This window comes from Spermophilus citellus, assembly GCF_964194105.1.
Source record: "Spermophilus citellus genome assembly, chromosome: 10".
Classification (NCBI taxonomy): Eukaryota; Metazoa; Chordata; class Mammalia; order Rodentia; family Sciuridae; genus Spermophilus; species Spermophilus citellus.
In genome coordinates, this window is record NC_138197.1 from 9,593,626 (window position 1) to 9,606,095 (window position 12,470).

The window sequence follows — 12,470 nt, forward strand, 5'->3', positions numbered from 1 at the left end:
CACTATATGCTAAGAAACATTTTATATTTCCACAAGTACTATAATTTTGAATTCATATGACCACCTCTGTAAGTAGCCTACTGTTCAAATCACAAGATTATAAGCACTTTTTCTAAATATCAAAAAATCTTCCTATTAACTAATCTCATATGCATGTGAGCATTATAAAATAATGGATATAAAAATTTAAAAATAACATAATGGATGTTGTGTTTTTTTAACCTCATTTAACATGCTTTTAAATTTTTAAGAACCACTTTTAAAATTTCCATAAATAAAACTGAACTAATAATACTAAAACCTTACTATTTCCTTTCTCACTACCTTAACCTTCAATAAAGTTTAACTATATAAGCAGTCTTCAACCTTCAATTTTTCTACTTTATAATGGTATAAAAGCCTATGTTCTGTTTTTCCCTTTCAGTATACTATTCAATAAATCACATGAGATGAATTCAGCACTTTATTATAAAATAGGCTTTGAATTAGATGATTTTGCCCATCTGCAGGCTAATGTAAGCATCCTGGGTATATTAAGGCGGACTACACTAAGTTATGAGGTTAACAGTACATAACTCCATCATAAGTCAAGAAGCATCTGTAATGAACATTCGAAATATTTAGAAATTTCGTTTGAGAGGCAAGTATACTTTTTCACAAGTTTTTGTTCTCATGAAAACAAAAAGTCAAATGTTACAAACAAGATCATTCTAATTTAAGACTGGATCATCTGAGAAACATGATGGCAAGGTAACATAACCCAAGACCTACCTTCAGAAGTTCAACAAGCCTGCATAATGCCTTAACTGAGGTTTTGGTCATTGGCTTTTGCATGGACATGTAGAGATTCATCGTGGTTTTAATAATAGTACTAATACTATATGCATATAAGAAGCCCTGTAAAAGAAAATAAAACACTGAGTATAATCATAAGAAAAGATTTCCTTTCTTCAAGACTTAATTCTCTATGTTAATAGTAGTTAGTCCCCAACTTGCCAATAATTAGTGTTTTCAAGTTCCTTTTAAAGCCAGTCTTAAAATTTTGAAATAATCTTGCTTTCAGGGACAATTTAAGCTTAAAGCAGCCCTTAAAGTTTAGACTACCACAAAAACCAGAAGATTAGTACCATTGAAATTATAGTATATAATCAGTTTTTAAATATTTCCATTAAAAAAACTTCAGAGAAATGGTTTGGATGTCAGGGAGGTTTCTACTTTTCCTCATCTTACCTGCCAGGGAAGAGAACAGACTCCTATCTGTTGCCACGTAGGGCAAGAACTGAGGACTCTAAAGAGCTAGGAATTAAAAAAGAAGAGAGCTGCTTTCTGACCAAAGCAGACACACAAGGAAATCTCTGAGTTCCAAGCCACTTCCACCTTTCCTCTTTTCCTAGACCAGTCCACACAGTCCATCTGCTATCCTGTCTCTGCTAATCAGGCCTTTTCTCCTTTTAGCTCACTGAGAACAGATTGCCTCCTCCCCTTCAATCCATGAAGAAAGCACAGGTTTAAAAACATTTTTGACACTATTAAATTCAGGGAAAGAATAAATAAAAAAAACAGGAAAAAGGGACGTTAACTCTCAATTTTTTTTTTCTTTGTACCAGAGATTGAGCCCAGGGCACTTAGTCTATAAGCCACATCCCCATCCCTTTTTATTTTTTACTTTGAGACAGGATCTCACTAAATTGCTGAGGCTGACCTTGAACTTGCAATCCTCCTGCCTCAGCCTCCCAAGTAGCTGGGATTATAGTATGCACTTCCACACCCAGCTCAAATATATTTTCCTTTAAACCCAAAAGAGACACACAGAAATGCAAAGATAATGATAGCAATTCTCTGGGCTTCTACAGGTCCCCAAAATATGCATTTATATTTCAAAGATGAACCAACTATGTAATTGTGGATACAGGCAAGAAGGTGAGACAAGATCTACACCAGTGTTTGTCAACCTTTTTCTCCTGCCCCACCACACATGAGAAAGTTCTCTCACAGAAGTAACCATGGCTCTGCTAAAGGAATGATACTCAACACAGAGTAGAAGTGGGAGTTTCTCTGAACCACTACTCACCTGTGGTGAAGAAACATGCTTAAGTATGAGAATGAGGAAATGAAAGAGAAAGAAAGAAAGCAGTAAGACCAAAGCATGGGATATACTTAAAGAAGTAGCTGCAAGTCTTACCTTGTCAGCTACAGACCATCACATCAACCCTGCCCTAGTGCCATGCCGGAAAAAGTTACAAAGCAGAAACAGAAGCAGGGAAGTAGGTATCTACTCATCATTATCCTACCTGCCAGAGAAGAGACAGACTCCACTCTGCTGCCACACTACGGCAGGCAGAAAAAAGGATTCCTTCCCCCCCCCCCAAATTGGGGGTTTGAAGTACAGAACACCTGGGCCCATTCCACCCGCTTCATCACTAATCTGTGAACTGGCTACACATGAAGGATGTACTTTAAAATCTAAATGGGGTCAGGGGAGTCTGGGACCTCACTGTTAATGACAGAATGAATAATATGAACCACCTTTCCCATTGAGAACTAGAAAAGGTGAGCAAAACAGTTCTGAAATCTCTCGGAAGGCATGAAAGAGCTAGAAAAAAAGTAAGAAAACAGGAGGCCAAGATCTAAGAGAAGACAGAAATCCAGAGAAGGGAGCCAGTATTTGGGGTTGCCTTCTCTTAGAATATCTACCTTAGAGGATTCTGTTAAAGACAAAAGCCAAGTACATCTTTCAACAATGTCTCCAGGGAAGAGGATAAAAAACAGGAGTTCACAGCCCATCAAGGAGGGGAGAAAGTTCTGAGAAACCATGCAGGCTCTGTTTGGGGACCCTGAAAAGATGGATTACCTGCCCCCTCCCCCAATTAAGGGTGAACTGGAACAAAACTAGCCATCAGAAGTTTAAGTCCTTCAAATCATCTCAATCCATGACTGGATTGATGTAATCCAGGCTGCCAACTGTCCTGGACTGATTGTGGTAGACTGGGTTCCCAATCTATCCTAAACAGCAGATTAGATATAGAGAATAAGAATAGAAAAAGAAAAGAACAGAAACAGTACTGAGGCATGACTGAGAATTTCCCACAAATTCAAGAAACTACAAATTCCAAACAGCACGTACACAAACACTTATGAGCATCAAAGTAATACTGCCAAAATCCAAAACCCAATCTTATAGGTAATTAAACAAAGATGTCTTAAAAAAAAAGATTTAAAATCAGCAGCTAACTTTAACAAAAACAAAGCAAGCCAGAAAACAATGACATCTTTAAACCTAGATGAAAAAAACCCAGCCAACCCAGAATTCTAACACAGCAAAACTACTGAAACGAAGACATACGCAGACCCAAAACTATGCCAATTCATCAAAAAAAATGCATATTAAATGAATTACTAGCAGGTATTCCACACAAGGATGAAAAGAAATAGAAAGTATAGGGCAGTGTGAATCCAGATGAACACTGACTATAAAATAACAAAATATAAGCAAAAATAATGCTTATATTTAAAATATACAAAGTCTTCTTTGATATAAGGAGAGTAACTAAGAACAGAGTAGGGACGAAGAGCATGAGAAGAAGATTAACATTAAACAGGGATGAGAGATGGGAGGGAAAGGGAGAGAGAAGGGAAATTGCATGGAAATGGAAGGAGACCCTCAGGGTTATACAAAATTACATACAAGAGGAAGTGAGGGGAAAGGGAAAAATAATACAAGGGGGAGAAATGAATTACAGTAGAGGGGGTAGAGAGAGAGGAGGGGAGGGGAGGGGAGGGGAGGGGGGATAGTAGAGGATAGGAAAGGCAACAGAATACAACAGACACGAGTATGGTAATATGTAAATCAATGGAAGTGAAACTGATGTGATTCTGCAATCTTTATACGGGATAAAAAGGGGAGTTCATAACCCACTTGAATCAAAGTGTGAAATATGATATATCAAGAACTATGTAATGTTTTGAACAACCAGCAATAAAAAAAATTCAATAAAATTCAAAGAAAAAAAGAAAAAGAATGAAAACCAAAAATAAATAAATAAATAAAATAAAATATACAAAGAATCAAAGTTACCAATAGCAACACAAAAGGTGAGAGGGAAATAAACAGAATTAAAGTGGTTTAAAACCATTACATTATCTGGAAAGTGGTAAAACTACTAAGTTATATGAGAGCTCAGTGAGAAAACAATACATCTTTAAATCTCCAAAGTAATCTCAAAAAGAACAGTAAAATACAGAATAACAAGCTATTAGAGAAATGAGAAATAAAATGATAAAAATAATCCACAAGGAAGGAAAAGGGATATAGAACAAAAGTAGACAAATAGAAAGCAACTAGTTAAGTGATAGTTTTAAAAAAATATACATCAAGGGCTGGGGCTGTAGCTCAGTGGTAGAGCACTTGCATGGCACGTGTAAAGCAGTGGATTCAATCCTCAGCACCACATAAAAATAAATAAATAAAAATAAAGGTATTCTCTTCCATCTACAACTAAAAAATATTTTTAAAAAATGTATATACATCAATAGTTACATACATTTAAAAAAAAGTTCAATGAAAAACAAAGATTATCAGATTGGGGAAAAAATGTTACTTACAGGAGACACACATAGGGAGCCAAAAGGCTCTAAGAATAAATATCAAGAAAGATATACCATGCAGATATTAACTAACATAAAACTGGTACAGCTATGTTAATATCACACAAAAGAGACCTAAGACAAAAAGCATTACTAAAGATAAATAAGTATTTTTTTCAAGGGGCAGGGGTGATAGGGATCTAACCCAGAGCCTCACACATGCTAAGCACATGCCCTACCACTGAGCTACATCCCTAGCCCACAAACACACATTTCGTAATGATAAAAAGTCCAGTTCTACAAGATATAACAATTCTAAACTTAATACATAATCTACATAATCTCAAATCATATGAAACAAAAATTGACAGAACTACAAAACTAAATAGACAAATGCACAATAGTAGGAGATTCTGACCCCGCTCTCTCAATAACAAATAGAATACACAGAAAAAATCATTTATAAAAGTAAGCCTCTTGTCATATACACAACACTGCAACTGACAAATGTAAATTTTACATTCTTTCCAAGTACACATAAAATGTTTACGAATGCTGAGCCAAGGCTAGGACTTTATAAATTTCAAAACAAATAATTTGAATATTGCTTCAAATCAGTAATAAAAAGATAACTAAGAAATTAACTTGTAAATTAAGAAACATCATTTAAAAACCCACAGATTTAAGTCACAATTAAAATTTTAAAATATTTTAAACTGATAATGAAAATACAACATTAAAATTTATGAGATGCAGTTAAAAAAAAAGTCATGCTTTAAAGGGAATGCAGAGCTTTGGGTTAGGAAATCCAAATTAATAAGGCACATTTATCCAAAAATAACCAAAAGAATTTTAAACACAAAAACATACCCTTATCCTTTCCCAGTATTTTCTAATTGTAACTCCTATAAATTAAATTAACAAAGAAATTACCCCAAAAAATATTCCAAAAAAGAAGATGTAACTAACCTGTATAAAAATATTACATCTATTGGTGAGGCCTTCGGCAAATTTATCTATTCTCTGCTCTTTAGATAAAATAGATTCCATTTTCATCATCCATGAGCTCACAAAGACGTAGTAAGACTGTACATCTCTAACAAAGGAAAATATTGGGGTTACTAAGCACAGGAAAGAAACTGAGTTTGATTTTTATCATGTTGGTCAGAATAAAATTTTTCCGTACAGCAGCCGTTCAAAAGATAGATATCATAGATATAATTTACTTACTCAACAAATATTTCCTGAGTGCCTATACAGGTGAGGCATTCTATTTACTACTGAGAACAAAACACATGCAAATCCCTTCCTCTGTGAAGCTTATATTCTAGAGTTACATAATCAAGAAATCAATTATTAAAATCTTAAAATAACTCAAAGATGTTAGAGTATACATCCTGTGAGAAAAAAATAAAGCAGAGAAAGGGGCAGAGCCTGGATCAGGGGTACAATTTTAAATAGAGTGATCAAAGTAGGCTAATTAAGTAGGTGACTTCATGCCAAGATTGAAAAAAAAATGAATGAGTAATCAAGGCAAAATATATAAGAACAGAATTTAAGAAAAGTAAGTAATAAGCGTAAATGTCCTAAGATATTTGGAAATGTGTCTGGCATGTTTAGTTAATAACAAAAATTTAGTCAGTATGACTAGAGCAGACTAAGCAGGAATGAGAGCAGAAAAGGAAAACAGAGAAGTACAGGGGTGGGGCTCAAGATGTGGGGAAGAGACTGGAAGTCCTTATGGAAAGAACGGACTTCAACTGAGTGACATGGGAAGCCATTAGAAGATCTGATCAGAGTGACTTGATCTAACTTTATGGTGATCAGTATCACTTTTCTGACAAACTATAGAGGGGACAATGGTTTTCTTAGGAAAAGCACCAAGCAAGCTACTGTATTAATGCAAGATAAAGAGAATGACAGCTTGAACCAGAAAGAACAATGGAAGTTGCCAGAATCTCGATTGAAAAGATCACAGTTATTGAATGCTGTCTGCCAGCCACTTTTTTAAGCACTTTACAAAAATTTGCTCATTCAGTCTTCACATTGGCCTTATGAGGTAGATGCTAGATTTCCACCTTACAGAAGAGGAAACTATCACACAGAAGTAATGTGCCAATATCATACAACTAGTAAGCTTCCACACTAATATTCAAGCCCAAATCCAGGAAGCTGTCCCATCCTGAAAACAAACAATAAGGGTAATTCTACTATTCAGAATGATTACAAACAAATCACTCTGCCAATATGTCTAAGACAATCTCATTCAGATGGGAAATTTTAACTCCTACAAGTTATTTAAATTTTCCTCTCTAAAAAAAATATGTGCAAAAATGAATAATTCCTTTTTATGTGATCCAACAATACTAATTCTTTTTTTAAACCCTTCTTCAGATAGCATAAAGAAATATCTGACTATTGCCAGTCAGAATCACTAACGGAGAGCTCTTTGGGGCAGGAGACTAAAGATACTCACTTGACTAAGGGTAGAATCCCACAGTGAGGTTGGTGGGTAGCCACATTGCCAGGCAAACTGTCAATCTCAAAAACTAAGTCTGAAAAGGGATTACATCAAAATCTGTAATGTGTTTAGGGGTATAAAGCAACCCCTAGCATAAAACTCTGAGAAAAACAATTTCTGCGGAGCCATGATTCCATTAAACAAAAGATATCAATAGTTACAGTTTTGGCTTTGCTTCTAAAGGTGCTGAAATATATTATTAAACATCTATTTAAAAGTATGGAACAGTGAAAAAACAAGGTCTTAGAGCAGCACTTTCAGTTTTCAGGAGGCACCTAGATGGGTCATGAGCAACAACTCAGGGGGATCTTGAAGGAAGTGATGAAAGAACTCCCAGTGGGAAAAGCTATGGGGATGATGCATTTGATGGTCCAGGGAGTGTGATAAATGAAGTGTCCCAGGTGAGAATAAATGTGGACTTGTAGGCTGGGTAAATGCTTTGTCTGGCAGTGCAAGGATCGGAAGGAGATGCATTGGAATACTATGAACAGGAGTTCTAGAAAAGAGTCATGTTTAGAAAAGACAACTGTTTAGGGTGAATATAAAGTGTAAGATAATTCCAGTGAAATTCATAAGAGCTGTGCGTTGAAAGTGAGTGAGGAATATAAGGAGTTTCATTACATTATGTTGAATATGTGAAAAACTATTAATTTTGCTGGTCAAAAATGGCAGGATATTGGCAATTTCATATGGAAAAAAAAGTCATAAGCAAGGATCAGAAAAAGAGACTAGACTATGTAGCATTCCCTGATAGCAAGTAGATCAATTATGCATAAGGCATTACAAAAGCAAAAAGCATTCTCAGCCTCAGATCAGACTGTCAACAAAGTAGAGGTTTACATCAGTTTTGCCCATCACTCTCACATTCAGATCCAGATCTTGAAACTGCTTCAAGTTAACAAAAAGTATAAAAATGCCCCAGAGTCTCATCAGATTATCAGCTTCCTTTCAAAGTACAAACAGGAAAAACACTAACAACAACAACAACAAAAAATTTCCTGTCCCAATAAAAAGCACTAAGCAATGTCAACAACAGTACGTCAACCTGAGAGTGACACAAGGGTTTAGACCTCTATCCCCTAAAGGCAGTTATTTTTGAGGGTCAAAATGGTTGTGAATGAAAAGCAAAATGTAGCAACCACAGACTTTGAATCCCAGTGAAGGCAGTGGCTGGGACACTGATGACTTCAAATCTAACATTTAGTGTAGGGGCAGGAAACTCCTGCAGTCCTCCCTCTTCACTTACATAAACACTGCAGCCCACCCTTCAGACAGCTCTATCACCCCCCAACTTGCTTTAAAATGTCAGGACAAAGCTCACACTGACTGCATTTCCCTTCTCCAGAGTTTCACTTTAGCGAGGTGAATTTTAGGTTTCTGGCATAATTGCAAAAAGAATAAAAAACATAACCACCACCTTCAGCTCTCTGAAACTCCAAAATTTTATTTATACACACACACACACACACACACACACACACATATATATATCATGTACACTGTCTCATGTAAACTCTAATAATCTTAGGTGAGAAATAATAAAGATCTCTCTCTCTCTCTCTCTCTCTCTAGAGAGAGAGAGAGAGAGATCGATTCAAATGAATTTAGAAACACAATTTGTATGTGAACTTCTATCTCTACCTACTAAGACTCACTTCCTACTGTCTGGTGGGCTGATGTTCATCTATACTGCACACAGCTCCAGTGAAGCACAGTATATTATCTCAGAGCAACCTGCACAACTCTACCCACTGGAGATGCCCTACAACAGGACTGATACCAGTTTGAATTCCTTTTCTAATGTGTACTGAAGTGTGTGGCCTGGCAAATTTCTTTTCTCTAAACCGAATTTTCCTCCTAAAAATAGGATTAAAAAGTTTAGAGTAGCAGTTAATAGTTTGGGTTCCAACAGCTGAACTTCCTGGTTCTGCCACCTAATAGTTATTTAAACTTGGGAAAATTTAATCTCTCTCTACTTAACTTTTCTAATCTATATAATGGCAATAACATAAGTTATCTATTTACTTCATGGGCTTTTCTGGTAAATAGAGGAAATAATACGTGAGAAGTTCCTGAAATTTTATACATATATATACACACACATATACATACATACATACACACTCCATACAGTGAGCACTCCGTAGTCTCCAGCTGTTACTTTTATTATTTCTCACCTAAGATTATTACAGAATTTACCTGAGACAATGTGCATAACCCTTCAGCACAATGTCTGCTACATAGTGAATTGCTCTAAAATGTTATCATTACTATCTGTTATCTCCACCTTCCATTTTCAATTTAACCTTCTGGAGCCACAGAGATCAAATCTGCTCTCTCTTCACTCTGAATGACCCTCAGAAAGAAACTCACCACATCATTCTTCAGATTTCTCTTTTAAAGGACAAACTACAGAAAGACTCTCCATGGCCTTTAAAAAGAGAAGGCATGGTTCCCAGATCCTCTGCCATCCTGATCGGCTTTACTTAGCTGGAGTTCTGGCCCTTGTAAAAAGCAGTACTTCCAAACACTAACTATGATCTAACCAATAAGAATTTAATGAAATTAACAATTCCCTTGGCCCAGATAAGTCCATGACCTGGGTACTATGTTTATTCATGCAATCCGAGGATACGCTGGCATTTTTAACAACTGCATCTCACCACAAAAGAATACTGAGCTTCTAAGAACTTAATTGCCCACACATTTTTTTAACTTACTGATAACGCAACTATTTTTAACCTAATTCCTGTTAACCTAACTCTCCATCTGATATTAAATTCACCTCTTTATACCCAAACCTTTGTCCCTCTTCCACTGTTTTAGGATGTACAATAGAGCTCTGGTATCTCTGCTGTGAGCAGACCTACCTGAAGTGTTATCATTTTCCACTGACTAATCACAATATATGTGGCTCCTAAAAGATACTTTAAGGATTTCCTGTATTTCAGTAATGTTTCTTCTTCCCTCATTGTAAAGCAGAGACCCAATTTCACCTTGATCATCAGGATCAACAGAAAGTAGTTAAGAATTCCTGTTATATTTTTCATCATAACACAGACAATATATGTATACAGAACGAAGTCAATGGTATAGTCTCATGCCATTTCACTTAAAATCTTCATCCAATTTAACAAGTGTTAGCAGTATACTCGTGTAACAATGTGCTATACATTGATTTCTGAAGCTGGGTGATGAAAACATGTTTCTTTACATTATTTTTAGTATATGCATGTTTGAAAATTAACCCAATAAGAGATAAACAAAACATAAAGATATAAATGTCTGAAGGAACAAAGAGTTAAGTGTTCTTTTAGGAAGTAGGACTGAGGTACAGGGAAGAACAGGACAATTGGGCTCACGACAATTCTTTTTCTCTTTAAGCTTTATCACTTTTTGACTTTTTAAATATATGCATACATTACTTTCACAAAAATAAAAATAAGATGGGCATAGTGGAGCATGTCTACAATCCTTACAACTAATAGAGTTGAGGCAGAAGGATCCAAAGTTCCAAAGTTCAAAGCCAACCTCAGCAATTTACTGAGATCCAGTCTCAAAACAAAACGTGTTGGGGATATAGTTGAGTGGTAGAACACTTGTCTAGCTTGTGCAAAGCCCTGGGCTTAATCCCTAGTACTGCAAAATAAAGAAACAGAAATTCAGATAAGTAAGTAAAAAGGGGAATAAAAAGAAGAGCAGCAAGTTAAAGTCAATTCCTCCAAATATCATGAACACCCAAGGTTCCTGATTTCATCAAAAGACATACATTGTTGGGTGAGGTAGCACATGCTTAGAATCAGTTACTTAGGAGGCTGAGGCAGGAGGGTTACAAGTTTGAGGCTGGCCTCAGCAACTTAGCAAGACCCTAAGCAACTTAGACCCCATTTCAAAATAAAAAATAAAAATGACTGTGGATGTGGCTCAGTGTTAAGCACCTCTGGGTTTGATGCCCGGTACAAAAAAAAAAAAAAAAAAAAAAAAAAAAAGACATACTGCAAATAAATCAGACTTCACTTTAGGAAAAAAAAATATGGCTAATAAAAAGTGTATCTATAAACAATAAGCCTACACTTTAAACTGACTTTAAGACTACACAATTTTTTTTAAAAAGTTTCTAGAAAATAAATCTGGAAATTGCCCAAATTTCTCTGGTAATGAAAAAGTACCCTTGATCTTATAATTCAAATGCTTTCAATATAAAACATTATAAAACATATATTTTCACTAGAATTGCTTATGAAACCTACTTGGTAAGTGATTGAGCTTTCTGCTGTAAGAAAGTATCCCTGTGTATTTTAATGGCTTGAAGACTTTTTCTGTCTAGAAGTTTGGCAGCTGCTGGTATTTTCTGGATCAGAAAATTATCAGGAAACCAAATAATATTAGCAGTTAATGTGATGGCTGGTACCTGAAACAGTGAAGACAAGGGAGAAAAAAATATTAAATGCAAGCTTAACAACACACTGTTTAGTAGTTCTACAATGTACATGGAAAACAATTCATGAAAAAGTAACCACACAAAAAAATTCATTAATAGAGCCAGGTGCTAAAGCGCATGCCTGCAATCCCAGTGACATGGGAAGATGAGGCAGTAGGATCTCATGTTTGAGAACAGCTTTCACAATTTAGAGAGGCCCCCTGCAACTCAGTGAGACCCTGTCTCAAAAATTAAAATAAAAAGGAGCATAGTGGAGCACGCCTGTAATACCAGCAGCTCAAGAGGCTGAGACAGGACGATCACAAGTTCAAAGCCAGCTTCAGCAATTAGCAAGGCTTTGAGTAACTCAGAAAGACCCTATCTCTAAATAAATTTTTTTAAAAATAAAAAGGCTGGGGCTGGGGCTGGGGTTGTGGCTCGGTAGTAGAGCACATCCCTTGCATGTGTGAGGCCCTGGGTTTGATCCTCAGCACCACATAAAAATAAATACATACATACATATATAAAAGTATTTTTAAAAAAGGCTGGGGATGTGGCTCAGTGGTTAAGTGCTTATGGGTACAAAAACATAAATCCCCAGTACACAAAAATAAATAAATAAAATTTAAAAATAAAAAGGCATGGAGATACAACTCAGTGGTAAACATTCCTGGGTTCAATCCCCAGTACCAAAAATCAAAACAGAACCAAAAAAACTCATTAATATATTATAAAACAAATATTTTACTATGGCATAAAGTGAAAGCATTTCTATTTCTGGTGCTGAACACGTCAATTTTATTCTTCCTAAATATTAACACATACACAGGCACATACACACACCCAATTCCCTGCTCTTTTACAGATTTTACAATGAAAGTACAAATAAAAACTTGAATCCTCATGTCCTTACTTTCACTCTATTATTAGTGAAAAGAAATTTTT

General features: G+C 35.7%; 1 pseudogene across 1 annotated transcript in view; it reads right to left on the reverse strand.

Annotated features, from left to right (window-relative positions):
- The window catches only part of LOC308658381 (WASH complex subunit 4-like), a 54,316-nt pseudogene that overhangs the window by 24,975 nt on the left and 16,871 nt on the right, over positions 1–12,470 (reverse strand). Inside the window, exons 13-15 of the transcript XR_014024305.1 lie at positions 11,356–11,516; positions 5,554–5,680; positions 772–897 (exon numbers count right to left, since the gene is read on the reverse strand). The product of XR_014024305.1 is annotated as a WASH complex subunit 4-like (transcript). The remainder of the gene's footprint in view (positions 1–771; positions 898–5,553; positions 5,681–11,355; positions 11,517–12,470) is intronic.